The sequence below is a fragment of the Netta rufina genome (genome assembly GCF_964035555.1).
Source record: "Netta rufina genome assembly, chromosome: 2".
NCBI lineage: Eukaryota > Metazoa > Chordata > Aves > Anseriformes > Anatidae > Netta > Netta rufina.
In genome coordinates, this window is record NC_140124.1 from 55,879,982 (window position 1) to 55,907,766 (window position 27,785).

The 27,785-nt window shown below is 35.8% G+C and overlaps 1 protein-coding gene across 1 annotated transcript in view; it reads right to left on the bottom strand.

Moving 5' to 3' along the window:
* CNTNAP2 (contactin associated protein 2) overlaps window positions 1-27,785 on the bottom strand; it is a gene marked incomplete at both ends in the record, with an annotated part of 1,150,499 nt that overhangs the window by 610,579 nt on the left and 512,135 nt on the right. The gene's annotated exons all lie outside the window — the stretch shown is intronic.

The following is a 27,785-nucleotide window of genomic DNA, read 5'->3' on the forward strand; positions in this document are numbered from 1 at the left end:
AAATGCCTATTCATACATCCTCACATCATTAAGCATAGCAAGTTTTCAAATATAAAGACCAACACATTATGTTTTTATCCTTCGGGATTTTTCCCACAAATCACTAATATAATAAATAGTTCAATACTACTTACAGAACATTTGTTTTTCTGAAACAATGTTCCTGTGCATTACAATGAGGTATGTAATACCTGTTTCTGGTTGATATTGTCATTTGACCTTTGTAGATCTTAATAAATCTATACGCATAATCGTAACACGTAATATGGTCATAGTCCTCAGCTGATATGAACTATTGACCCTCTGGGGACTATGAAAATGGAAGAACTGAAGATCTGAGTTACCTTGTAAAAATTCTGTTTACAGTTCTTAAGTTTGATATAGAGGAAGCATGGTGTCTATTGGTCCACCTAATATATACTGAACAGTTTACAACCATCTAATGTGAACCTAGCCCAAATTTCCCTTAAACATACAAAGATGTCTGATGAAACAATAAACTCTGACCCACGTTATGTCAACTGAATGGGGAAAAAATTTTCTTCAGTAAATATAACACGAGCATTCCAAACTAACTGCAACATCCCATAGGTATATCATATATATCTGAAGCATATCAGAAATGTATATTAGAAACACACATTTTCTTTATAAAACACACCTTGCCATATACACTCTGATAAAAAAATACTCATTAAGCTCCAAGTTCAATTAAAACTTTGAGTCTGATCTAATACCTATGAATGACAAATTCCAGGACAGTGAATCAACTGAAAATTAAATATCAGAATGGCACACTATGATTTTAGTGCAAGAAATACATTAAAAAATTATCAGCATGTAAGAAGAACACATTTAGTCAGGCATAGATGAAGGTGCTGCTCTCAGAAATGAAGGCACTCCATTTCCTATTCTGAGTGTGTATTCAGAAGCAACAGTATGTGAGTTCAGGGGTGGGGTTATCTTGTATACTGTCATTACTCAAGAAAATAAATACTTCTGGAGTTTATTTTGTAGAAACAAATAAATTTGTTAGAAAAATACTGTAAAAGAGATTATATAAACCCTGTTATTTTTGCTTGAAGAAAAATCCAATAAACATTTCTTGAGATTTTTGTGGGTATTAAGAAATTTTAGAAAAGCATGAAAACTGTTTACAGAAAAAAAAAAATCTACATGAAATTTATATTTTTAATCACACTGTAATTACCAAATTCATGTTTCTATGTAAAGCAAATCTTCTACATAGATTATACTCTTCCAAACTGGCATACAACTGCCATGAAGAAATGATACAAATTAAAGAAATTGATGGATATTATAGATTAAGCTACTGTCATAACAAATACACATCATAAAAAATATAGTTCCATATACAAAATCATAGATCCTTTTCCTTTAATATTTGTCAGATTTACTTGTTGCTGTTTATAGAATCTCCTATATGGGGTATATCACCTTACCCCTAAGGCCAGCTGGTTCCTCTTTCTAACATCTGCAAAAATTACCATAACTATCAAGCATGCAACCAAGACCTAATCAGGACATTGACTTCAGTGGGTTTATGGATTCCCAACATGTTAGCCCTGAAAAGGCAAGTATCGCTTTTGTACGTAGATCACTCTTGCCAACATGCAGACACGTTTTTCTCATTATTCATTGAAGCAAACTCATAACCCACAGTTACAAAGTTGAGTAAAAGTAACATATTTTTTTTTCAAAACCTGGCCCTGAATTATTATGTTTAGAAAATCATTCAATTATAAAAAAAAAAAGAAGAAGCAGTAATCTTTGATTAAGCAGCTTTCTTTTATGCATAGCTATGCTGGCAGTATGCACACAGGCCTGCATGATAATTCAATCACCTAAAGATTACATAGCAATTATGTTTAAGAGTTATCATATGTAGAACTGTGGTAATGACTTGTGTTCCTTCTATGATGACACTCAGCTACTTAATATCATGGTAATTACCGTGATGAGAAATGGTACTTAAGACAGTAAACCATATAATTCATATAATTGCAGTGTAAATATATAATTTTTCTCATCCTTAGCCACTGAACTAGCCTGCATTCGTAGGAAAGAGACCTAAGCCATTGCATACTGTATATTCACATAAATTCAGGGAGGTCTGATTGTTCTCAGAGGCTACTGTTGCAATGGACTACACATATATATATATATATATATATCACAAGAGAAAGCATGAGTTGAGGAAAGAGGGAGAGGGAGAAAGGGAAACAAAAATATGGTTAGAGGGGAAAAAAATTGACATTATTAAAAAACATATAAAAAATTAAATAGGAAATACAAGCCTGATTACTTGTAATCTGACTTCTCCACTCTTGGATTTCCAGACAGCCTGAACGATGCTGTTGACATCTTAAAAATACAACACTACTTTTAGCAGTCCAAGAAGATGTGTTAGGCCTTATTCCAGTATATTTCTGAGATGGCACAATTAACACAGTTTCATTAGTTAATGACGTCACCACATTCAGTTTTCATCTAAAGAATAATCAAGTCAGAAAACCTTTAAAACATTGTTAGGACCCCATTCACAAATTTCAAAGGAGAAATCAACAGTCATGGGTTGTACTACTTGTGCGGCAGACACAGGTAGCCCTGTGTAGCCACTTTTGCCCTGTTCTTTTGGAGACTTGCAGAATTTGGTAAATTTTGGTAAGGGAACCAAATCTGTAAAAAGAGATTAGAGTTCCAAAAATAATTAATTAATTAATTAATTAATTAAAAATTACTTCTAATCAGACTCAGGCTCCAGTAGTTCTCTATTTCCTCTATTTCTGGTGAGAAAAATATAACTGTATCCTCAATGTCAGCATCTCAAAAACACAGAAGTGCTCATTCTTAAAGACTCAACAGTGATTTCAGCACAGCCACTTAGCTTGATAAAGCTACTGCCTGGAATTACTAAAAAATCCCTGTTATCAGGGGGTATCAGTAAAATGGCATTGATCAGAACAGTACTTTCCAGAGAGATTCTTACCATGCAGAAAATAAACTCAACAATATTCATGGGAAATTTAACATGTACTCATATTTAAAAATTGCTGATGATCTCTAAATGATCTACTCTACACAGTACCTGCAAAATAATCTCTGGGATTGAAAATACAAAGGTTCTGTACTACTGATTCCCAGCATAGGTGAATTTTTTTTCACTTTTTTCATCTCCATTCTCTCTTCTCCATTATCGCTATTTCATCTGCTTTAATTTTCTTTTTAGATTAAATATTTTTAGGGAAAAGATCTTTGCTTTTTTTACTGTATGATGTGAGACTTATGCCTGCTGTGTGCGCTAACACATATACTAATACTGTATTAATAAAAAATATTGACCAGGCATCTATCCTTTGAAAACATCAGAGATTCATCAAAGCACCTCTGGCTGGGCCACAATATTCCCCACACATGGTTTCAATTGTTGTCACTCTTAATCATGGGTACTAAAATATCATTGTGACAAATAAAAGCATATAAAAAATACATTATGTCCATATTTTAACAGCAAAAATTGAGGCTTTCCCACTCTAAAGCAAGGGATAAGGCTCAAAATCATAAGAAAAAAAACTCTTTGTTGCAACCCATGACAAGGACCCTATAGAGAAATTACTTCAGAAGATCCTAATCTATTTTTTTCAGGAGTCCCAAGTACTGTCAACATGACAGCATGTTAAATTTGCCACTGGAGTTTTTGCAGTTTGAATCTCAGTACTACTAAGTTAGCTGATCTCTTGTTAGAAATACATTACTACATCTCATTGCACCAGTAAAAATGAAGAAGCTCTGTCCCAGCACATCAGTCAAAAGAGTCTCCTTTCTATGCTCTCTCTCAATGGAGTACAGAGCCAAAGGTAATGTGTTTGAACATTGCCTTCAGGCACTACAGTCTGGCTGTAAGGACATGGGCAACTCACTGGTTTGAAATCTGCTGCAGTAAAACTGACAATGCCTTTACTAAGTTTTTCAAAAGGCAATACATCTGCCATAAGGGGGCCAAACCGCTAAACCTAATACAGATACAGATGTATTTTGTATATACAATAGCACATACTTCTTCATATTCTAGAAGCATAAGGCGAAGAAAAATCAATTTTAAAGTTTCTGTTGCCTGATTAGCTTCCAGTGCACTGAATCTTAATCCTGTTGTATTTGTCAAATAATTCAACCCTAAGTGCTTGAAAAAGAAAAAAAAAAAAAAAAAAAAAAAACACATTTACTATGAGGTTTTGATTATTTTTTTTTAGTTTATTATTTATGATTTTTTCTTTATAGTAGATAAAATGTATGCATGTAATTGACATGGCAAAGTACCAAAGAATACTTGTCAAGGTCTATTTTAAACTCAATTCATAGGTAGAATGCACAAATTTTATTCTTACATTTTATCTTATAAAATATATATTATGTTATAAAATGAAAAATACCTGCCAGGAACTTTCAAAATAAATCTGTGAAGAACTGTTCCCTAAGGTGGTGAGAATATTGTGCCAAGTTCTGAGTGCAATATCTGCTGAAGATAGGCCAGCAGCTCTCTGCACTTTTCTAGGTCTTTCTGAATGTTGAAGCACAGGCATGTATTTCCTTTTATTATTTCCTACTTTTTTCCTTATTTCACTGTTGTTATTATTCTGGTATACTAATAACACCTGCACTTCATTAGATCTCATGCAAATCTGTCTTTAAATGAGTGATTATTTGTCTTGGATAATATGAAGAAAATGCAAAAAACGGAATTAAAAAGCAGTGGAAGAAAAATAAAAACGGAAACAATATATAAAGAAATGTAATCTATTGACCATGGCTAAAAACCCCTCACCCTTTTCTTTTCTGTAGGTGTGGTGGTTTTACTCAGGTGGACGGCTGAGCTCCACCACAGCTGCTCTCTCACTCCACCTCCTCAAAGAGGAACAGGGAGAAAATACAATGAAAAGGGCTCGAGGGTTGAGATAAGGACAAGGAGATCGCACAGTAATTATTGTGACGGGCAAAACAGACTCAGCATAGGGAGGTAGTAAGATTTACTGCTTATTACTAACAAGCTAGAGAAGTGAGAAAAAAAGGAAAGAAACCAAAAGCACCTCCCCCCCCCATCCACCCTCTTCCACCTCCTCCCCCCGAGCGGCGCAGGGGAACAGGGGAATGGGGGTCATGTTCAGTCTGTAGCGCTTCTTCTCCGCCCCTCCTTCTCAGTCACTCTCATCCCTTGTGCTGTGGGGTCTCTCCCACGGGTTGCAGTCCTTGATGAACTGATCCGGCATGGGCTGCCCACAGACAAGAACTGCTCCAGATATGGGGCCATATCATGGGGTCCATCCCTCAGGAGCAAACTGCTCCAACCAGGCTCCCCCATGGCCAGCAGCTCCTGCCAGGTCACCTGCTCCTGTGTAGTCTCCTCTCCATGGGCTACAGGCCCAGCCCGGAATTTCCTCTAGCAGGGGTCTTCCACAGGCGGCAGCCTCCATCAGTGCAGGTTCACCTGCTCCACCGTGGTCTCCTCCACGGGCTGCAGCGTGGAACCCTGCTCCACCGTGGTACTCCATGGGCTGCACGGGGACAGCCTGCTTCACCATGGCCCTCACCACAGGCTGCAGGGGACTTCTGCTCCGGTAGCTGGAGCACCTCTCCCCCTCCTTCTTCACTGACCGTGGCGCTTGCAAGGCTGTTCCTCACTCCTCTCATTCCCTCAGCTGTTGTGCGTGGTGCAGCATTTTTTTTCCCCTGTCTTTAATATGGTCTCACAGAGGCGCAAACAACATCACATATAGCTCAGCTCTGGTCAGCAGTGGGGCCCTTACCAAATGTGTGATAGCTTCTAGACCCTTCTCAGAGAAACCAGCCCTATGACCCCCTGCTACCAGAACCTTGCCACGTAAACCCACTACAGTAGGATAGATTCTTCTTCTAATTTGTGTAGTTATTCAGCTGCATTGCTATACAATCTAACAGTTACTTAAGACAATCATTTTGTGATGAGTGTACATAACAGTGCAGTGCTCTGCTGTATTACACCTAACTTCTGCATTGTATCGTGTAAGATAAAAGCAGCTTCTTCTGGGAAAATTTGGAGGTCTGTCAAGGCATTATTTACAAAATACACAGAAGAAAGAACTAAGATATTTGAAGGAAAGCAAGACTTCTAAACTCAGAGTAAGCTTCCAAATATGCCATGAAGTTACTGTCTTAAGGGTCTGTATAAGTAGGATGATTTTTCATGCACTTAACACTATGGCTGATGATCTTTTTTATCCAGATCTAACACAACGCAAGACTCTCAAATAAATTTTATTTCATTAATTCTTCAGCTTTTCAAAGATAATTTTATTTAAAAACCAAATGGGAAAGCGTTATGCTTATATTATGTTTGATAAATGAGGCAATAAACATGATTATACTATACTTTGCAATTCGGCTTTAATCTATACCTAGCTTTTGCACCCTAAGCACAGCAATATACAAATTAGACCATGCGGAATTGCTCTGTGCTCCTATAACACTAGTTATATAGTGTTATAGTTATGTTTGACTAGTTATGTAACTGCTAGTACTACTAGCAGTGCCAGAGAAAACTGAGGTAAAACTGCAATTCAATATGATTGTCAGCCAGACAAAAACTATTGTTTTCATAATCTACTCTGACTCCAGAAAGTCAATTATGGTGCATGGTATGAGTTGCAGTCTGTAACTAAGGGAGTTAGGAAACTTCTATGGCAACGTGTTTCTTATCCAAATTCCAGTTATTTAATTTACTGAACAACTAGTTTTTCTTTTCTTTTTTTTTTTTTTTTCCAACCAGAAAATCTCTAAAGTTACCTGTATGTTGTATTGACAATTAATAAAAATAAATAAATAAATAAATAAATAACAGAAGTATTTTGTTCTGAAGATGTAATGTGAAATATTGTTGGTGCATGCTTTCTTCTCTTTAAAATAACTTTATTCAAATGGTTAAATTACAGAAAAAAAAAAAATCAAAGGCTGTGCTGAAGGCCTGTTAAATCCTAAAAATGAAACTCTGGATATTTTCAACTAACTTTGAGCTACAAGTAGATGCAAGTTAAAACACAGTCTTCATTTCCTTGAAGTTACACTAGCATGAACATCATCCGTATTCATAAGTGACAGTTCATATTAGTTCATAAAATCATTTAATTTTGCTAAAACCTCCTTCAGTTTTTCTGGCTGTAGCAATCACGTTTCAGTTAATAATTTTCCAGTTCATAGTACAATAGCATTTATTGAATGGACAAAACAGAAGCAGTTTGTTATGTGAGTTTTTACACTTTAAAAAGTTTTTATTATCTACATCATTACAAGGATAATATATGATTGTAAAAGTTAAATTTTAAGGATCTTGCAACTATGCACTAGAAGCTGCAAAATATTATTTATGTTTTATTATTCTCTAACTATGGTGCTGTCAAATTAATTTGGTAAAACTATATGTATATTATAAAGAAATCCAACATTTTGGTATTTTATCATGTTGATTTACAATTTTGCCTTCCTTGCAACTGTAAATATATTTCATTCTGTCCTTAATTGTGAAACTGGTCATCTGATGTTGGTTCTCAATGGGAACATTAAAGTGTATAATTACACTCTGATAGCAGGTACAGTAAAGAACTTAATTTACTTGAAAATAGCTAGACCCTACTAATGTTTTTACTGTTTATTAAAAAAGTAAATCACAAGAGCTTCAGGTCAATAAAAAAAGGACAACACTGACTCTCACACAATAAATGGCCAGAACAGATCTCAATCCATATTAAACTGCTGAACTCACTCATTACTTAATGAAAAACAAACAACCAAACAAAACAACAGCAAGCAGTGAACAAAGGATTTGTACCATGTCATCAAACATTCTATTTACTCAGTGAATAAATGGGCTATGAAATGGAAAAGACAGTCTATTAAAACATTAAGTATAGTCATGACTAGATGGATCCCTTGTTTAAAACAGAAAGATGCACAGGTGACCTACAAATACTGATTTGGAATTTATCTTTTTGAGCCAATGCTACCTAATTTAATTATCCGATGTTATATGTGTACTTTACACGTACTTTACCTTTCCATACATGTACTTTAATGTCTTGATGATCTAAGAGTGCTCATTATTCAAGACTAAATTCTTTTTTCTAATTCACATTCTATATCCTTTATTCACATAATCATTCTTAAATGCATGCAGTTTATTTCTTCCTACCATGGAGCTCATATTTAAATTGAACATTCAAAAGGAGTTGCATACACACTGATTAAGGAATGTGCAGCAGAGACAGTTTAAAGCTGCTATACTTAACTAAATCTCAAAGTAAAAATCTTGCTGTCATTATTTGACCCTAAAAAGCAAGGAGAGCAAGACTGAGTCTGAGTTCTGGCTTGGAGACACATTTATTCTGGTGAGTACCCTCACTATTGTCTAAAACACACCAATGAGTATCATTAAAGACCACCTTTAATGCACGTATAATCTTCAGTTTCATCGTGTTTCCAAATTATCCAGATACAAATACCGTGTCTCACAGCACAGCATCATAAAAGAAAACCACTGGAACTTGTTAGGCAAAAAAATTAAGGTTAGTAATTCAACTGTTTTCTCCTCCCCTTGCCTAACATCCAGCATATCTGAGATCATGCATTTCTCTACTATGCTTTTACTCAATGTCATCTTAACTTGTGTGCGTGTGTAAGAAATGGTATCAGCCTCTAACTTGCAAGTCATAAATTTTAAGCCTCAAATTCTTTCTTGCATCAATCAAGTGGTGAACTTGATGGCAACTTAATTAAGTATTTTTCCCATTCCTTTGTATGTATTCCAGTCCATATATTTAAGCAAACAAATAAACAAATAAACAACACATTTAAGATGCTTATGAGCTCATTGAGTCTGGACTTTTTCAGATGATTTGTTTTAGTTCTTCTCTGCCTCAGTGAGAGTATAATCATTTACTCTAACACGGTGTGCTATTTTAATAGAGCATATAGTTGTCAATTTTAAGTGAACAATGGCTTTATTTAAATAACACTCAGTAAAAAATGTAAGAATCTCCTACTACATTGGTATAACTTTCTACTCTGTTTATAACCCACAGAAGGAAAATCCCCAAATGAGTCAATATGCAGTAAGATGAAATACTCAACGTTGATTACAACAAGCATTTATTTAGAGTGAGGTAATTATTTCCCTGGGAGGAAAAACTACATTGTTTTGGAGGTGCTCTCCATAGCAGGTAGTATAGGAGGTAAAAGCATGTACTCACAGAATCATTAAGGTTGGAAAGGATCTCTGGAAATCATCTAGTCTAATCCACTTGCTCAAAGCCAGGCTGAAGTGAGGTATGCTTTACTCCAACCTATTTGCACATCACATTCTACTAGAAGAACTGAATTTAAGTGGGCTTTCACTTTTTCTCCTAACCTGAGACAAGAAAACAGGACATTTGTTTTTACCAGCAAATGATTTTCCTTGTGTTTATCAGGCTGCACTTTCAAAGGTCAGTGATATATTGTGTCCCCTGCCTCCCTGACGTGACCTATCCATAAGTTCTAACATGGTTCACAATTTAAGATTTGCTGCTGTTGCACAGTTTAAGACCTTCACATTCCATACTTGACAGAACAGTACTAAAAATCCTTTCTTTACTGTGAGGGTGCTTATAGTGTCTCAACTGCACTGACTGGCTTTTCCTCCCCTATACCATGCATTTCAAGCTTCTTTGCACAGTCAGCACCATCAGTCCAGTCTCCTCAGCTCTGGTTTGCTTTCCATCTCTAAAAGCTGAAGGAAGCCAGATAGATGAGAGTTTCTTTTCAGTAAAAGTATAAGGAACTCCCTCACATTGCATTATTAAGAAGGATTAACATGCAGCAAGTACAATACTTACAGTCACAGAGATTGAAATACATGTATATTGCTTTTGCAATTACAATTCTTCATCCACTGCCATTTTATTTCATCTGGCCTATTATGGTAAATTTCATTCAAGTTTTTAATCTCTGAAGTACAGACAGTAGAATCCAAACCTATTGCTTTGTTTCCTCAAACATTTTTTGATTGCCTGTCTCAAAAGTTACAGTGCTACAATAAAAAGTTACAATGGCTCCTGCCTTGTAAGGAGCAGGAAACAGTCCTGTATGATCTGAAGACCAAACAGGCAGACAGTTCTACGTACAAAGAATAAGTTTAGAAGACAGCAGTCTTCCTTGCATTCCCAGATCTTTAAGTTAAGCAGTGTCCTCAGCAGCCTCAGCCCAAGGACTAAAGAAAGCACCCTTGGTGTATCAAAGCAGCACACACACAGCTCTCTGACCACATGGCGTCAACTCCTCTAGCTTGGAGGAAAAAAAATAATAAAAATTGTTGAGAGATCATGTTCAGCTCTCTTGGCCTGGAGAAGGAACCAGGGAGGGAGCACTGGGGACGGCCCTCTAACAGCCTGGATGCCCTGCCAGTAGAGGTGTTGGGGAGCTTTGTGCTGCCTCTCGACAGGGACAGGCCACTGGGAATGGGGGCAGTGGGGTCTATCACCAGGACTGTGGGCGCAGCCAGGCTCCCCATGCTCAGCACCTCCACCGGGGCTCTGAACTGATCTCTCAAGGCCACTGAGTCACCGCTGGACTCTGAATGCCAGCCTGGGTTTATGGTAAAACCTCTACTGCTGCTCAGCTCCATGTGAGTAAACTTGATTAAGATTCAGCACAGTTCAAGACAGAAAATGTCTTGACTGACGTTAAAAGACACACTTAAAGGTTGGGGAAATACAAGTTAAATCTCTTGCTCAGTAATGGAGTCAGATTAATTTAGGGAAGGTAATCTCAAAGTATAGTATGAATATACGTCCAAGAAAATAAGGTCTCCAAGATCCATTAGATTTTTATTTTATTTATTTATTTATTTATTAATGAACCTGGAGGCTTCGTAAGAATATATTTATAGTTTTTCTTTTAGATCAGAGCATTTTGCCTGAATTAGCATTATTGAAAGCAGCCATAAATTTGCAAATGATTTGATAGAATACTTTCTTTCTGTCTTCAAATTATGCAAGATTTTTTTCAGATAATGAAAATACTAAAGTTCCTGTTTCAGTTGTTATTTCCCAAAACCCACTAAAGACTTTATTTGCTTCCTAAAACTAATTCAACCATCTCTGTGAGATAGCTACTTTCACTTTACCAAATATTTGTCTTGACACAATGGGTGAAATTTCACAACCACTACTTACGGTATAAACTATTACCTTTAATAAGCAAAGGGACAATAACATTCAAGATTGTCCAAGTAGGTAAGAAATGCATATACATGTGTATAAACAACTTCACATTCAAAAGATGCTGCTATTCAAACAAAGCAATGAATGCCACACATGAATAAAAGAGGAAGAGGCTTTTTAAAATCCAGGCGTGTGGAAAACTAACTTCTCTTGCAAAGAATTGCCATGCTTCCTTCTTTGAAATTGCTGTTCCTTTGTGTTGGAACAAGGCTGTCAGAGAAATTGTTCATAGAGATTTGTGTGGGATGCATACAGTGTTAGAACATTTTTATTTATTTATTTATTTTTACCTTTTATCCAGTCACCATTGCTTAGAATAAATCAAATAAGTAATGCATGTAACAGACAAGTTTCTCTTGGTTTACTGCACTGAAATATAACCTGAATTAATATGTATGCAGTGCAACAGCCATACAGAACTAAAACACATGTACTAGATTTGGTTTGTAAAGGAAAATTATTTCCTTTGGGGTTTAAGAAATGATTGTCAGGTGGACATACAGCATGGGAGACTTTATCTAAATGGCAAAATTCGTAATAATGTTATTCTTGCCCATTATATCTTTTCCTAGCAGTGAGACAAGATCCAAACTAAAGCTGCAAGTACGGATGCATAAGTTTTTGTGAACTCTTTTGGTCTGTGTGGTATCATCCACACAGCATCAATCAAGCATCAATAAATTGCATTTCAGAGTGTATTGTCTGGGTACTTTAATGTATAAGCCTTTGGTAAATGAAAAGCACATGGAAGGTACAAACCTGCCAATTCATGTTAGAATAGAACTGAATAACTCACTTGGCAGGGACCTACAAAGATCAGCAAATCCATCTTCCTGATCACTTCAGAGCTAACCAAAATGGTAGAGCATATTAAAGAGGGCATTGTCCAAATGTACACTGACAGGCATGGTGCATCAGCCACCTCTCTAGGAAGCCTGTTTCAGTGTTTGACCACCTTCATGGTAAAGAAGGTTTTCCTAATGTCTAGTCTGAACTTCCCCTGCACAGCCTTGTGCCTTTCCGCTCATCCTGTCATTGGTTACCAGAGGGAAGAGACAAGCACCTCCCTCTCCACTTCCCCTCCTCTGCAAGGTGTACAGAACAATGAAGTTCCTCTCAGCCTTCTTTTCTCTGGAGTAAGCAACCCAAGTGTCCTCAGCCTCCTCACAGGACATGCCTTCCAGCCCTTTTACATGCTGTGCTGCCCTCCTCTGGATGCTTTCATGTACCCTAATATCCTTTTTATATTGTGGAGCCCTAAACTGCACACAATACTCAAGCTGAGGCTGCACCAGCACTAAAGATAGAGGGAGAATCACCTCTTTTGACCACCTGGCTTAATGCACCCCAAAATGAGGTTTGCCCTCTTGGGTGCCAAAGCACACCGTTGGCTTGTATCGAGTATACTGTTAGCCAATACACCCAAATCCTTTTCTGCAGGGCTGCTCTACAGCCACGTCTCCCAGTCTGTATCTGTGCCCAGCATTACTCCACCGCAGGTGCAAATCTCGGGATTTTCCCTTTTGAGTTTCATGCCACTGATAATTGCCCAGTGCTCCAGTTTATCTAGATCCCTCTGCAAGGACTCTCATCCTTCCAAGGAGTTAACAGTGCCACCCAGTGCCTCCTATCATCAGCAAACTTGCTAAGGACTTGCTAAGGATTCCACTCCTGCAACCAGATCACTGATAAAAATGTAGATCAGAACTGTCCATAGAACCAAGGCCTGAACTGTGCCTCGAACTGAGTCAACTGCTAGTCACCAGCCAGATGTATCCCTTTGAGATCTGCTGTTGAGCCAGTTCATCACCTAGCATAGTGTGAACCTGTTTATCTCACAGTTGGACAATTTCTCCAGAAGGATGCTCTGAGGGATGGTATCCAAGGCCTTGCTAAAATCCAGAAAGGTTATATCCACTTCCTTCTCTTCATCATAGAAGACCAAATGACTAAGGCAGGACTCTCCCTTGATGAACCCTTGTTGATTATGCCTGATAGAAGCTTTGCTCTTTAAACGCCTTTCAGTACCCCCTAGGATAATCACCACAACTGTTCTAGGTACTGAGGTTAAACTAACAGGTCTGTAGTTTGTTTGGTTTGTGCATGAAATAGCTCTTTCTATAGCCAGTGACATTGTTCATTTTGTCCACCAATTTTTCACTATTGGAAGCATCACTGAAGCAGCAGGAAAACATCTTATGTCAGTTTCCTGAATCCTGACTTTCTTAAATTCTACCAGAAAATTATTTTTTAATGACTAGACAGATACCACTGATGGATATTAGGCTTCCATATACATAATTAAGACAATTCACTAATCCTATTCCATGCATTAATACTCCTTTTTTTTTTTTTTTTCCTGCTTGCAATATTCTAGTCTTAAAAACATCACCAATCACTGAAAGGAGATAATTTATTAGATTTTTTCCAAACTTTTAATTTTACTTATGGTTTATGACCCATTAATATCTTGGGGAGGGGGATTCATCAAAAAAGTAGTAATTGTTAACTGAAAATGTAAGATTTACAAGGCAGTATTGTATAGACAAGAATTGCAGAAAATATTTAATTGCATAGCAAGTGAAATTGAATCAGTACTTATCCATAATTAAAAATAAGGTGAGAAAATAGCCTTAACTCAGTAAAAAATCTGCTCTACTTTAAGTAGTAAAATCCATACTGTTTTCCTTTACAAGAACAAAAACCTACTTGCTCATAAGAGTAATCTGCAGAGGTGTTATTATATAAGCTGCATCTTTTATTTAACTTTCATTTCCAAGTCAAGAAAGAAAATAAACAATACCAGCAAATGATATAAATTATACTCATGAACAATGAAGATTGTATGTGCAATGATGTCATCTCAGTGTCTTTCTATGTCTGCGTTTACATTTGAGGAAATCTGCCATTATTCAGGTCTGTCATTTTTTCTTTAGGAAAATAGCTCTGTGTAACTGGAATGAAAATGCATAGAATGGTGCATGTTACCACTCAAAGTAACTTTAATAGAAATCTCTATTCAAGATAAGCTTATTTTTTTTAAAAGATGTTTTGTTCCGATTTATATTGGCTTTTGGTAATACAGCATAGTTCTATATATAGGTAAGAGAAAGAAACATATTGTCTAAACATTTTCAGGTGTTTTAAAATATACCAATTTACACATCAGCCTCATACAGCTTCCCTTCTCTGTTGGAAAACTAATGGCACTTACTTCTCTAGGAATGACACACTTCTCTAGGAAAAACAAACTTAGCTCTGCAGTCCAGAAATCCAGTCTTGATATAGACTATAATATGCCACACATCTGATTAGAGTCTTGAATTTGAGGTTTATTGAAGAAAAATGAAATTAACTGTACAAAAGCAGAAAAAAAGTGATGTGGAATAGTTCCTTTTCTTATGAAAACAGCTATGTTTATTCTAAAGAAAATGGTTAGTCTTAGTATATAAAACTCTAATTTCCCTTTTTGTCAGTATTGAGCATTACTAATTTTTCATAAATCATATGTATTTTCCTTCTGATAATCCTCCTTTTCATATAAAAAAAAAAAGAAAATGTGAAGCTGCATACTCATATTTGATTACTAAAAATGTTTTTTTTTGTTGTTTTGTTTTGTTTTTTTTTTTTTTTTCTGGGGAGAAATTTCTGTGCATTTAACTATTTAATTTACAGAACAAGTATAGATTTATGAATTTCTATCTCAAATATCAACAGGCAAAATCCTGCTCAGTGTCTGATAGCTATAACAAAGATGAGACTTTTTCTTTAACAGATTTATTTTCTGATAACTCTTTGTTTAACAGATGGTGGGAGAGAAAAATAGGGGAAGGAAGGGAGAAGGAGAGCAAGACAGGAATATAACTAAAGAAAATGGATAAAATGAAAGAAAAAAGATTTATATATACATGTATATATGTATGTATATGCATTTTGAATAAAGTTCTATAACAAGGAAAAACTAACAGTCTTTTCATGATGATAAAATCAAGGTACTTAATATCTTCAAAGTATATAAATCCTGCTTAGTTTTTCAAACAACAAATGCAAGTCCATTTGTTTCATGTTGAGGATTTTATATAAAATGATATCTGAATTAAAAGCTATACCTTTCTTTTTACTAATTGAAAGTGTTGGGAGAAGATTTGGAATCTTTTCTGTTTTAGAAGCTGTGTGATGCAAAATTTGAAATGAATTCATAGACTGTAATAATATATTATATGAGATAGTTTGGTATCTCATAAATAAGTTACTTTCTTCACAGCAGCCCATATGGTACTATGTTTTGAATTTTTGACTAAAACATTGTCGATAACACACCAGTGTTTTGCCAATTGATGAGCAGTGTTACACAGTTTCAAGACTTTCTCATTTTCCCACTGTGCACTATTACCTCTTTTCCCCTCAAAAAAAAAAAAAAAAAAAAAAAAAAGAGCAGTTTGAAAATCAATCTCCAGGTTGCAAGGAAACTGTTCAATCTGAGATCACGGGGAAATGAACCAAAAGTTCATTCTGCTCAGCCTGACATATACCAAACTACTGTTGGGACAAAGGAGTAATACTGCTTCAAAGAGCTCAAAATACATAGTTAAAAAGCAAATCTTTATTCGCTTCAAAAAATAGGAAAATGCCACGCTACTGAAATATATGGGTTTGTAAGAGCTGTTCTGTGAAGTTTATGCTAAAACAATAGAATACCTCTTCTTTCGCCTTTCACCTTTGGAAAAAAAAATCTTTAGCTAAACCGAAAATTATAAAATTATAAGGCCTGAGACTCCCAGTACCTCCTGTCTTTAAATTCTTAATATTTTTTCCAAAGAAAACAATTTTTTTCACTTCTTAAATTTTCTAATTAAGTTATATAAAATTTAATTTAATTGTCCATAAAGCTATTAATCTATTGTTTAACTTCTTATATTTAATAATTAAATTTTAAATTGATTTTTAAAGAATTAAGAATTTTATTTTTCACTACCAAAGCTACTTTAGCTGTAGCAGTATCAGTATTGCTTTGAATGTTAGCCTAAACTGGCCTGCTATAGCAGTACTTTCATGCATGTATGCTCATATGCTGTTAACAATCTATGTTTGTAACAGTAGATTTTATTTGTCTATTGCAAAATGTCCTTTAGCATAATGAACAAGTCTTTGTTCAGATATTACTGGGAGCCTTTTTCCATCATTTGAGGAACAGATCTTCACTGCTTCTAAACAGGTGAAATAAACTATTTAACAATACTGGTATTTAAATTGACCTCTACAGAAAGACAACAAATATACCATCTCATTGACAAAGGGTGTTGGTTCATACTGTAAGATAAATTATATTTTATATTAAAGTCTGGATTTTCCAGGTTCTTGTTAACCTCAGCAATAAATAAATAAATAAATAAATACTTTTGCTTCTTTCAGATGTGCCACCCATCTTCAGAGTATGATATACAGGCCCATTTTGTAGTCTTCTTTGCTCACAGGACATATGAAAGTATGACATCTATCTTTTCAGTTTATACTTGTAATACTAATTTTTCATTGCCTTAAGTTAGTAATGGCAGAAATCTTGGTGAACTCAGTGGGCATTTCTCAATATGTCCTTCATGTATATAAGGACTTACAGGCTCAAGCCTTTTACATTGAACTTCAAGCATTAAAATATAAAAATGTAACAGTAAAGCGATATCAAATAAATATACAACTGGAAAGAAAAACTGCCATGTACATTGAAATAAAAAGAAACTTACTGGTCTACCAAACCCAGCTCAACTCAGCTAAGAGAACAGGCAGAAAGATTTTACCTAATTGCCCAAATAAACAATTACACAGCTCTTATCCCAATTAAGACAACACAAAGTCAACATTTTATCCCTGGTCTTAGACTCTCATTACTCTGAGATGCTTTTTCTAAGAAAACTGGACGAGATGACATTACAATGGATCAAATATTCTGAAAACAAATCTGTTATAATTTTTAGTGTAATTCGTGAAGCAGTAACAGATCACTGAGGGTAAGTGGTGTTCTGGGATTTTCTTTTTTTTTTCCCTCCTCTATTTTTTCTTCACTGTCTACCAGCAAAATGGGCCCTTTTACCCTTTACGTTATGTTGTTATGTTATTTGTATTTTCAACTTCATGCAGAGAAAGGTGCCTAATTAGGAAGACCAGAGTGAGTTGCTAGAGTATTGCTGCTTAATACCATTATTTTATCTGATAATTATGGTGTTATTCTTTCCCATCTAATGGGATTTTTTTTTCTTTCTACTAAGAAAACTCAGGGAAGTCATTACAAAGACATACAGGGGAGGAGGTTGATGGGAGGCTCAGAAATATTTATTGTTACAATTTATTAGTGTCTCCTCTTCTTCCACTCATACCCACACCCTTATCAGGCTTTTTTTAAGAAGGATGTAGTTCATTTTCAATAAACGATTCTTACTCCTGCTAGTAAGCCTCTCCTCTCCTCTCCTTTCCTCTCCTCTCCACACTGAAATAAATCCAATCAGATACCTTTCTTTGCATTTTTAAATACTGAAAATAAAATTCTATTACACTGAAAACAAACAAACAAACAAACAAACATTTTTTTATTCTTTGTTGATAGTGAAAAAAAATGAAAGCAAACATCTAATTAGTATTTGATTCTTCATGTAAGCTTTTTTATACATCACAAAGACCTAGTTTTGGACCTTTGTTAATATTTCTATACAGGAAATTGAATTATATCTAGGGGTTTCTTCTGGCATCAAAAGCTATTAAATATGTGAAACTAAGAGGAATAGATTTTTCATTTAAAAATCTATCTTTTGTCATTAAAATTCACATTAAATATAAATATTTTAAATATAACTAGGAAAAAATAAAAGAATCAGCAAAACCATAATACACTATATACTCTGCAGGAGTAGTTTATACAATTTAGAGTAATTCTTTTGAATCACTAAAGCATTTCATATGACATTATACATTGCATAGATTATGATGAGGTGGAAAAAAGTGTATCAGTACATCTTGGCTTACTGGAAACTAAATTCATTTACAATGTTTAATGATTCTCTCTGTCACTCAGAGGTGGCTTTCTCTCTGTCTTATACAGATTCCCTTTCATGCACAAGGAAAATATTTCTCTCCACACTGGCACCTTGCATTTTTAGGCCATAATAATATTGAAAGATATAGAATGCGTCCTAAAATGTAGTTTTGTGACTGCAATAAGTATTTATCTCAAATAGCGACAAGGTGGAAAGTACAAACCCCTTGTCCAGAGCAATTATAAATTAATATTTTTAATGGAATCTGCTAACAAATTATATCAAACATCTAATATTTCAAAGGAAAAAAATAAGAAAGCAAACAAAAGGCACCACAATCTTGTTAAATTTTGAGTAGTTTATCCTGATAAACTACTCAAATTTAGTTTATCCTGATAAACTACTCAAAATTTAATGTTTGTTCTAAGAAATTCTGCTTAACCTTTTCTAAAAGCTATTTTTGCTCACTCCTGCCCACTAGGAAAGCTGTTATTTTATTAAGCTAAGGTTTGTGTTTTTGTTTTTAAAGACAGATTTGCATGAGTTACTTGGTGCAATATAAACACGGAGAAAAGGTCATTAAAATATTTCATTTTGTAATTACATATGGCAGTGTTTGAGACCTTAGTGTAATCATATGTGGACTTTGTAAAATTAAATCTAACTCATCTTGTATCTCATGTTCACATTGTAGAAGCATGGGTGTTTCTTACATAACTGAAAGTTATGTGCCTCACTGAGCATTATTTTCTATCTTCACAGGTAACATGTAGCTTATTACAGAAGCATATTTAAAATATAACATTCATACAAGTAATAGATATAAATTACTTGTCAGAACACATGAAATGTAAGAGCTATGAAGCCTGGAAGAAATGTGTTTTGTTTTTTTTGATGTAGGTTGTTCTAATTATTAATGGTCTGGAGAGAGACCCATCTTTTTATTCAGCATCTGAAGTCCACATATTTAATAGTTATACAAATCCTGAAGACTCAGAATAGCAGCTAGAAGAGCTTTCAAAATCATGAAGACATACTCCCATCTGTTAGCTTGAGAAAATATGAATCTTTAGATGTCTATGTGCTTTGTAGAAATAGCCTTAAGTACTTTGATGCAAATAATTCCAAAAATTGTAAAGGACAGATTATCTTATTCTAAAATAAATATTGCTAATGAAGGCAATCATCTCAGTAGTTCCTCCAATAAGCAGGAAAACATCGCCAACCCTCAGATCAAGTACACTCTGCCTCAAATTGTAGAGGAAAGCCATGTACTTTGCAAGCTGATGTGGATATTAACAGATAGGCTCACCATGTCTGTAAAACATTTAGAAAAATGTTTTTATTAATCTGTATATCTCTTCCTGTCATCTTACCTAACCAAGGCTAAGATTTATGGCTATCCTATAAATATTGTGAAAGATAACTTCCTCAGAATTCTTACATGAAAGTTACCTTGCTGTCCCAGGAAGAAAGTATTTGTACTGTGGAAAATTTACCCACTGGAAATCATGCAAAAACATACATGAAAACCTACAAAATTTCTTAGAGCTTGTGGAGTTGTCCTCACACATTCCAATTATAGTTGAGTCTCCTGCAGCATGTTTCTCATTTTTCATTTATTCTCCCACATACCTATTACATCTACCACATCTTTTCATCTTTCTCTCTATTACATGGTATCATGTAAACTCATGTATGGAAATTTGGTATGTAACTATGGAATATACCTTAGTCACAGAAATAATGACTGCTGTGACAGTCATTCCACAATGCCTGTGAAATCAGAGCCAAATGTGAGTCTCACAAATTACTGAATTTATTTTTAATTTTTTTGCAAAATCCACCAAGTAATATACAGTGAGAAGATGATTTGACTCCCTCTTTAACTTGTCTAATTCAGTAGAAAGATGTTATATGCTTACAAGAGCAAACAAAGTGGATCCACTTATGAATTTAAACATTTGGAATCACAGAATCATTAAGGTAAGAAAAGACCTTTGAGATCATCTGGTCCACTACAAGAGCAAATATGTTAAGTATGTCTGAGCACTTTTCAGAAATTAAAATACCAAGACTAGAGGACCTACAATGATTATTCAGAACTCATAATGTGAATGTAAATGACACTTTGCTGAAACATTTTTATAACATTATTGAAGTATTTCTATTAAATTTGATCAGTGTTCCTTTAAAAAATAAAAGACAAAAAAAAATCATTATGGAATACTTGTACTTGGATCATAGAGTATCCTGCTGCTAGGTTCACAAGCCAGTATATACTCTGCTGTATTTTATGACTGCTTGAAAATAATTCTAACCTATAATGCCATTCAAAATAGATGACTAACAAACAAGACATTCATCATTAGAATAGGCTATATCATTTGATTGGAAACTAATAAATGCATCATTAATTCATTCTGGCTTAAGAAGTTCATATTTATCTATCATAGTAACATAAACAGACACTTTGATTATCAGTTCAGAATTAATATCAGATATAAAGTCCTTAGAAAAATCAGACAAAAAGAAGCTCTTTCAACTTCTAAATCTCCCCAAATTATCCTAATATGTACAGAGGATTTCATGTTCCAGCCAACGAGACCGAAGCTTCTTTCAGAAGCAGCTCCCACCTCCATCCCCACATCTTGGAAGGTAGGTAGACAGGTGAGTTTTAACCATAGGATAGTTGAAGTTAAAGTTTTCCTCTTACATGTCTGTACTGGGTCTGGCTGGGATGAAGTTAATTTTATTCATTGCAGGAAAAATGGTGCTGTGCTTTTCAATTGTGTGTTGATAACAGCGTTTTCACTGCTGCTTAACGCGGCTTGCACTGTCAAGCCCCTCTCTCCACACCACCAGTATGTTCATAGTGGTAAGGAAGGCACCTAGACAAGATGGCTGACTTGAACTGGCCAAAGGGATATTCCATATCATATGGCATCATGCTCAGATGTTAAATCTCAGAGAAAGGAAGGGGGGGGTGGGGGGGTGGGACATGCAGAATTCTGTTTGTCTTTCCAAGCAACCATTAGGTGTGCAGAGGCCCTGCTTCTCAGGAAGAAGCCTGCCAATGGAAAGTAGTAAATGAATTCCTCTTTTTGCTTTGTTTCCATGCACAGCTTTTTCTTTTCTTATTAAACTGTTGTTATCTCCATGCATGACTCATTTTACCTTCCTTCCATTTTTCTCCCCATCCCTCAGGAAAGTGGAGTGGGTGAAAGGCAGGCTGGGTGTCTAGCTGCTGGTCAGGGTCAAACCACCAAACTCTCTTAACTGCACCTACTTCTGGGAAAACTTTCTAATTTCTGTTATTAGCAAATTGTTATCTTTTTGGAGGATTGATGACAAAATTTTAAAGAGAGTTTTAAAGGTTTGGATGGAAAAAAACTCTGTTAGATTTGATCAGAAACTAATTACCACAGAAACCAGAATAATCACAAGAAAATGAATCCTTTCTTTAAGCATCATCCAAAAGTTTGGCCCTGCAACAGAGCAGAATTCTTCTTCCCAAGGAGGGAGCATGCCATCTTGTGAACAGCTTTTAACATTTCTAATACAATCTACTTTTCTTTGTTGTTTTCCAGCTCTATAACTGACTGTCCATTTAAGGCTCTGACTTATGATGGGCTCATACACTATTATGGTCCATACTGCAAATTTAAAGTGGTTCATACTAGATAATCTCAAACACTGACTCTACATCCTTACTTAACAGTCAAACTGTTATACCCTAGGGAGAGGATTTGAAACCATAAGATGAACTGCAAGACAGGAATACCTAAAGTATGCTGGTATAGATGCTTGAATGGGGGTAGTATCTGCCCTCAAATTCCTGTGCAGAAATATAAAAAAAATGATTGATCTACTAAACTTGTTACAATAGCAAGGGAGGGGAGGGGAGGGGAGGGGAGGGGAGGGGAGGGGAGGGGAGGGGAAGGGAGGGGAGGGGAGGGGAGGGGAGGGAGAGACTTCATTATGTCTTAATGCCCTTTTATTAGGCCTCAGCAAGTATCTGGGCTCTATAGGACTTCTTTCTGCTTTTTTATAAACTATGGAGACTTATTGAAACAAATATATATCAAAATTAAAATCTAAGTATGAAAAGGAATGTATCCTGTGATGTACTGAAAAGAAAATATACCAAACAGCATTCATTCCACTGCTCTGTTTCTAAATTTAATCTCTTCCTTTGTGTAGCTTAGGCCACACTCAGACACAAATAAAATCCTTATGCCCATGAAAATCACCACTGCCACCACTAGACTACTAGAAAGGATTAAATCAGATAATTTACATAGTTTTCTTTGAAAATATTGATCCCAGTGCAACACTTGCTGCCTAAATCTATAGTTTACAAATTGTCTTTAGCCTTATTCTTCAAAATCTTATTATTCTCTAACCCTTGAGCCACTAGAGAACTTGCTGATAGTCATGCAGACTCCAGCTGATAATACCTGGAGCCTGAGAATATGAATCATTTTTATAACTTCATGATTTATTATACATGTGACTTTAATATGGCAAATTCAGTCTGTGAATCTAACATTAATATTTTGTATCAAAAGCTTCAGACTATAAGTTTACAAACTGGACATATGAATAGTTTTTCCTGCTATCAGGATGTTATGACCAAAGAGCACTTGCTAGTCTACAATTCAAATGTTCATGAAAACATAAATGAAAGCAAAATACAGTACATTACAGACATAACTGAACTGCTCAGTGACTAATGAGAGACTGCAGATGTACTGTACCTGACGGATCACTGCTTTCATCACTGGGGAGCATTCAAGCGCAAGAAGGTATGTCTGGCTCTGCTTGCTATATAGACACAAAGAGACACGTGTTGTGAAAGTATTCTGCTTCTTTAAATGCACCTCTCATGGTCTTTTCTCAGAAGATGGTTTCATCATGTGCATTAAGTTCCTTTCTGTTTTAACAGAGGGTTTAAGCAAATCCTGTTCAGTGGTTCTCCCTTTGCCTCTCTCTGCTTCAGCTCAGCCATGGACAGATTAAAATGACCAGTGTCTTCTGACATAAGGTACTTATTTTTCTTAATTCTTCTTCAGAGTATCTCAGTTTTCCCTGTATGTTTATGCAACATATATTGTCTCATTTTCTTCGTAAAATCCATATACATACCTTCCAAATTACTATAATGCTATTTCAGTAAGAAAATATCTTAGATGTATGGATATCGCTATTACCAATGGAATATACTATAATAAATATCAAATAAGAATCTGGTATGACAGGTACTGAAATGATGGAAAAGTAGTAAGCCTTTGTATGAATAGTCTTTTTGATATCTGATTACATAGTGCACCCAGTTGAAAGATAACATTATTCTAGCAGCAAAGGTAAACATGGAAGAATCTCATGCTTCTTGAACAGCAACATATATTATTTCTTGGATTTTTTCTATAATCTGTTCTGGTGAACCATTACAAATGGTAATCCAATGATTTTTGATTAGGTAATGTAAAGGAGAGATGGTAACTAGTAGAGATTTAAAGAAAACAAATCACTGAATATTGTTAGAATTCCTCTGTGCTTTCACAATTCACAGCAATAAATCCAAGTATTTTCAAAATACTTCCTTTTTACTATGCAATACATAGAAAAATCATAATTTACTTAAATTTTAGTTTCTACTTTGTGAAATTTTTCGAGGTTTTAGAAATGTTCCATTCGCTCTTTTTGTTTGACTATGGTGAATTTCACAGTATTCTGAAAAAATGCAGCTTCTTGTCTAGTTTCTGTGATAATAAGGAGACCAGAAACTTGGCTGTCCTTGACTTTGCACTTTACAGTCCTGTTCATAATGATCATAAGTACAAAGAGCCTGGAAGCTCTGGATTTTCCAGAAGAGTTTGACTGTACCAGAATTTTATATGAAGTAGACTTGAGTGTGACGCAAATCTACTGGAGGCATGTACTCTGGTGCGAACAGCATTCTGTAAGGAAATTTCTCTTTGTATGTACTATAAATCTATGTGTAGCTATGCTATTTTTACCAAATGTTATCACTTGTTAGATACACTTGTATATCTAATAAGAACACTATTTATTTTGTGGTATGTAGAGAAATAACATCAAGCATCAGTAGCAAGATCTTAACTCCAACTAACCCAGTTCACCCATCTGTTCAGAACAAAGATATACAATATGATATTTAAATGAACATTTTTTCATGATTTGTCATAGAAGTTTTAGATAAATTACATTGTCAGAGTGTGCTGCTGATGTGTTCGCTTCAGCTGATTATAGTATTACATTCAAGAGTACTGTAACTGCATTGTTCTAACTAGAAAATTACTAACACTTTTCCAAAATTCAAATATTTTGAAAAATCTTAAGGTGTAAGAGAAACATCCTAGGATAACTACATATCTTTAAAAACAAAACAAACAAAAAACACTACCACCACCACCAACAACAAAAGGTATATATAAAAAAAATAAAATTCCAGAGAACAGAATAATTTGTATAAAATAAATATGAAGTCTCAGAAGACTTCTCTGGCTGAATCAGAATGTTTTTGTGCATACATATTCCAGAACAGAGATAAATTTCTTTGCAGTTTGTACTGCATGTTAACTATAAAAACGTATAAGACAGGAACCATGGATCTTATTTAAATGTTTTTTGTCATTGTTGGTTTCTGTTGTTAATGTGTTCCTTTTTTTTTTTTTTAAATATGCCAGATACTACTTAGTTTTTTTCAAAGAATCTAGTGATTAAATGCCTAAATGTTGCTGTTCTGAACATATTCAAGTATTTTATGGTTCTTCTAGCTATATATCCATATCATCAATAATTTAGGTTTATTTCTAAACAATGATCCAATCCTATCTGATTGCACTAAAAAATTCCACTAGAAGAGTAGAAAAAAAAAAAAAAACAAACAAACAGAAAAGGATGAATTACAAACAAATAAAAAGAAAATAAAAGAAACGGTCAGGATATTTTACTTCTGTGAAACATTTGTATCCTGCTCAGCATTAGGCAGAGTATTACCAGCAGGTTGAAGGAGGTGATCCTTCCCTTTCACTCAGTACTGGTGAGGCCACACCTTGAAGTACTATGTACAGTTCTGCACTCCCCAGTATGAGAGAGACATGGACATGCTAGAGAGTCCAACAAAGGGCCATGAAAATAAGGGAACTGGAGCATCCCTCCTATGAGGAAAGATTGAGAGGGCTGGGACTGTTCAGCTGGAAGAAGAGTAGACTCAAGAGGGTTCTTAGCAATACAACTGAGGGGAAGGTGCATAGAGGTGGATGTGGAAGGTGGATGGAGCCAGGTTCTTTTCAGTGGTTCCCAGTGAAGGCAATGGATACGAACTGAAGCACAGGAGGTTCCCTCTGAACATCGGGAAACACTTTTTCACCATGAGGATGACCAAGCACTAGCACAGGTTGCCCAGAGAAGTTGTTGGATCTACACACTTGGAGATTCAAAAACCATCTGGATGTGGTCCTGGGCAAGTGGATCAAGGTGGCCACGCATGATCAGATGACCTCCAGACATCCCTTCTGCCTTTTTGTGATTCTGTGATTTGTGTCATCCAGAGAAAATGCTGATGGGTGTGGTTAGGCAATAAATATTTAGTTATCATTTTAAGCATGCTGCAGTGGATAGATGTATAGAAGCCAAAGACTCTTTAATTTATCCATTATGCAAATGAATTTCTGCCAAGAATTCATCCTATGAAAGAAATTGCTTTATTATGAATTCTAGTCTCTATCTTTATATAAGGGAAATTAACGAGATTTTTGTCTACCGAAGAAATGCTGAACAACTATCTTCATTAACATCTGATTCATAGCTCCTGAATAGAAATACAAAAGAGCACTAGGAATATGATTAGATACACAGATGCGAGAAAACAGAGAAGAGAATACAAGTTGCACCAAATTTAACCCTCTCTGTCTTCAAACTGCAGATCATCTGAAGTGAAAATGAACTGATCTGAGTGCCTGATGTACTGTATGAGGCAGTAAGAGACACAAAACGGAACCTCAAAACTACTTACACAAAAGTTTTACATTTTCTTTTTAGGAGCTCTTTGCTGATGTTATAATAGTACATTCTTAAATCACAGAATCACACAGAATCACAGAATTTCTAGGTTGGAAGAGACCTCAAGATCATCGAGTCCAACCTCTGACCTAACACTAACAGTCCCCACTAAACCATATCCCTAAGCTCTACATCTAAACGTCTTTTAAAGACTTCCAGGGATGGTGACTCCACCACTTCCCTGGGCAGCCTGTTCCAATGTCTAACAACCCTTTCGGTAAAGAAGTTCTTCCTAAGACCCAACCTAAACCTCCCCTGGCTCAACTTAAGCCCATTCCCCCTCGTCCTGTCACCAGGCACGTGGGAGAACAGACCAACCCCCACCTCACTACAGCCTCCTTTAAGGTACCTGTAGAGAGCGATAAGGTCGCCCCTGAGCCTCCTCTTCTCCAGGCTGAACAAGCCCAGCTCCCTCAGCCGCTCCTCATAAGACTTGTTCTCCAGGCCCCTCACCAGCTTCGTCGCCCTTCTCTGGACCCGCTCAAGCACCTCCATGTCCTTCTTGTAGCGAGGGGCCCAAAACTGAACACAATACTCAAGGTGCAGCCTCACCAGAGCTGAGTACAGGGGGACGATCACCTCCCTAGACCTGCTGGCCACACTGTTTCTTATGCAAGCCAGGATGCTGTTGGCCTTATTGGCCACCTGAGCACTATGCTGGCTCATATTCAGCCGACTATCAGCCATCACTCTCAGGTCCTTCTCTGCCTGGCAGCTCTCCAACCACTCATCTCCCAGCCTGTAGCTCTGCTTGGGGTTATTGCGCCCCAGGTGCAGGACCCGGCACTTGGCCTTGTTGAACTTCATACAGTTGACCTCAGCCCATTGGTCCAGCCTATCCAGATCCTCCTGCAGAGCCTTCCTACCCTCGAGCAGATCGACACACGCACCTAACTTGGTGTCATCTGCAAACTTACTGAGGGTGCACTCAATGCCCATTAAGTGGCATATTGTTTAAATTTGATCTGGTTCATATTATTTAAATTTTTGTAAAGAAAATATTTGGAAGTGTAAGAATTAAATATTTATCCCTTAGTGTTAGTTTGTATAAGACCATCAACCTTTTTTTTTATTTTTCGTTCTACTATATAAGTTCTATTTATACCTATACTGTATGAAATAACTCAGTGTTTTGCACTTTATTCATGATGGAATGATAAACTTGCAGGAACCAGCTGGTCATTTGTTTCTCTTGAGAAAGAACTGATCACTCTGAAAAACAGGCACTTGCTAGAAGGTTGAGAAAAACATCTTTTTTTTTTTTTTTTCCTTTTAAATCTTCAAAAATGGACTGAGAAATTTAAGAATAGGCATGCCAACTTTGATACCAGTGTTTATTGTTTTCATCATATAACAAAGCAACGAG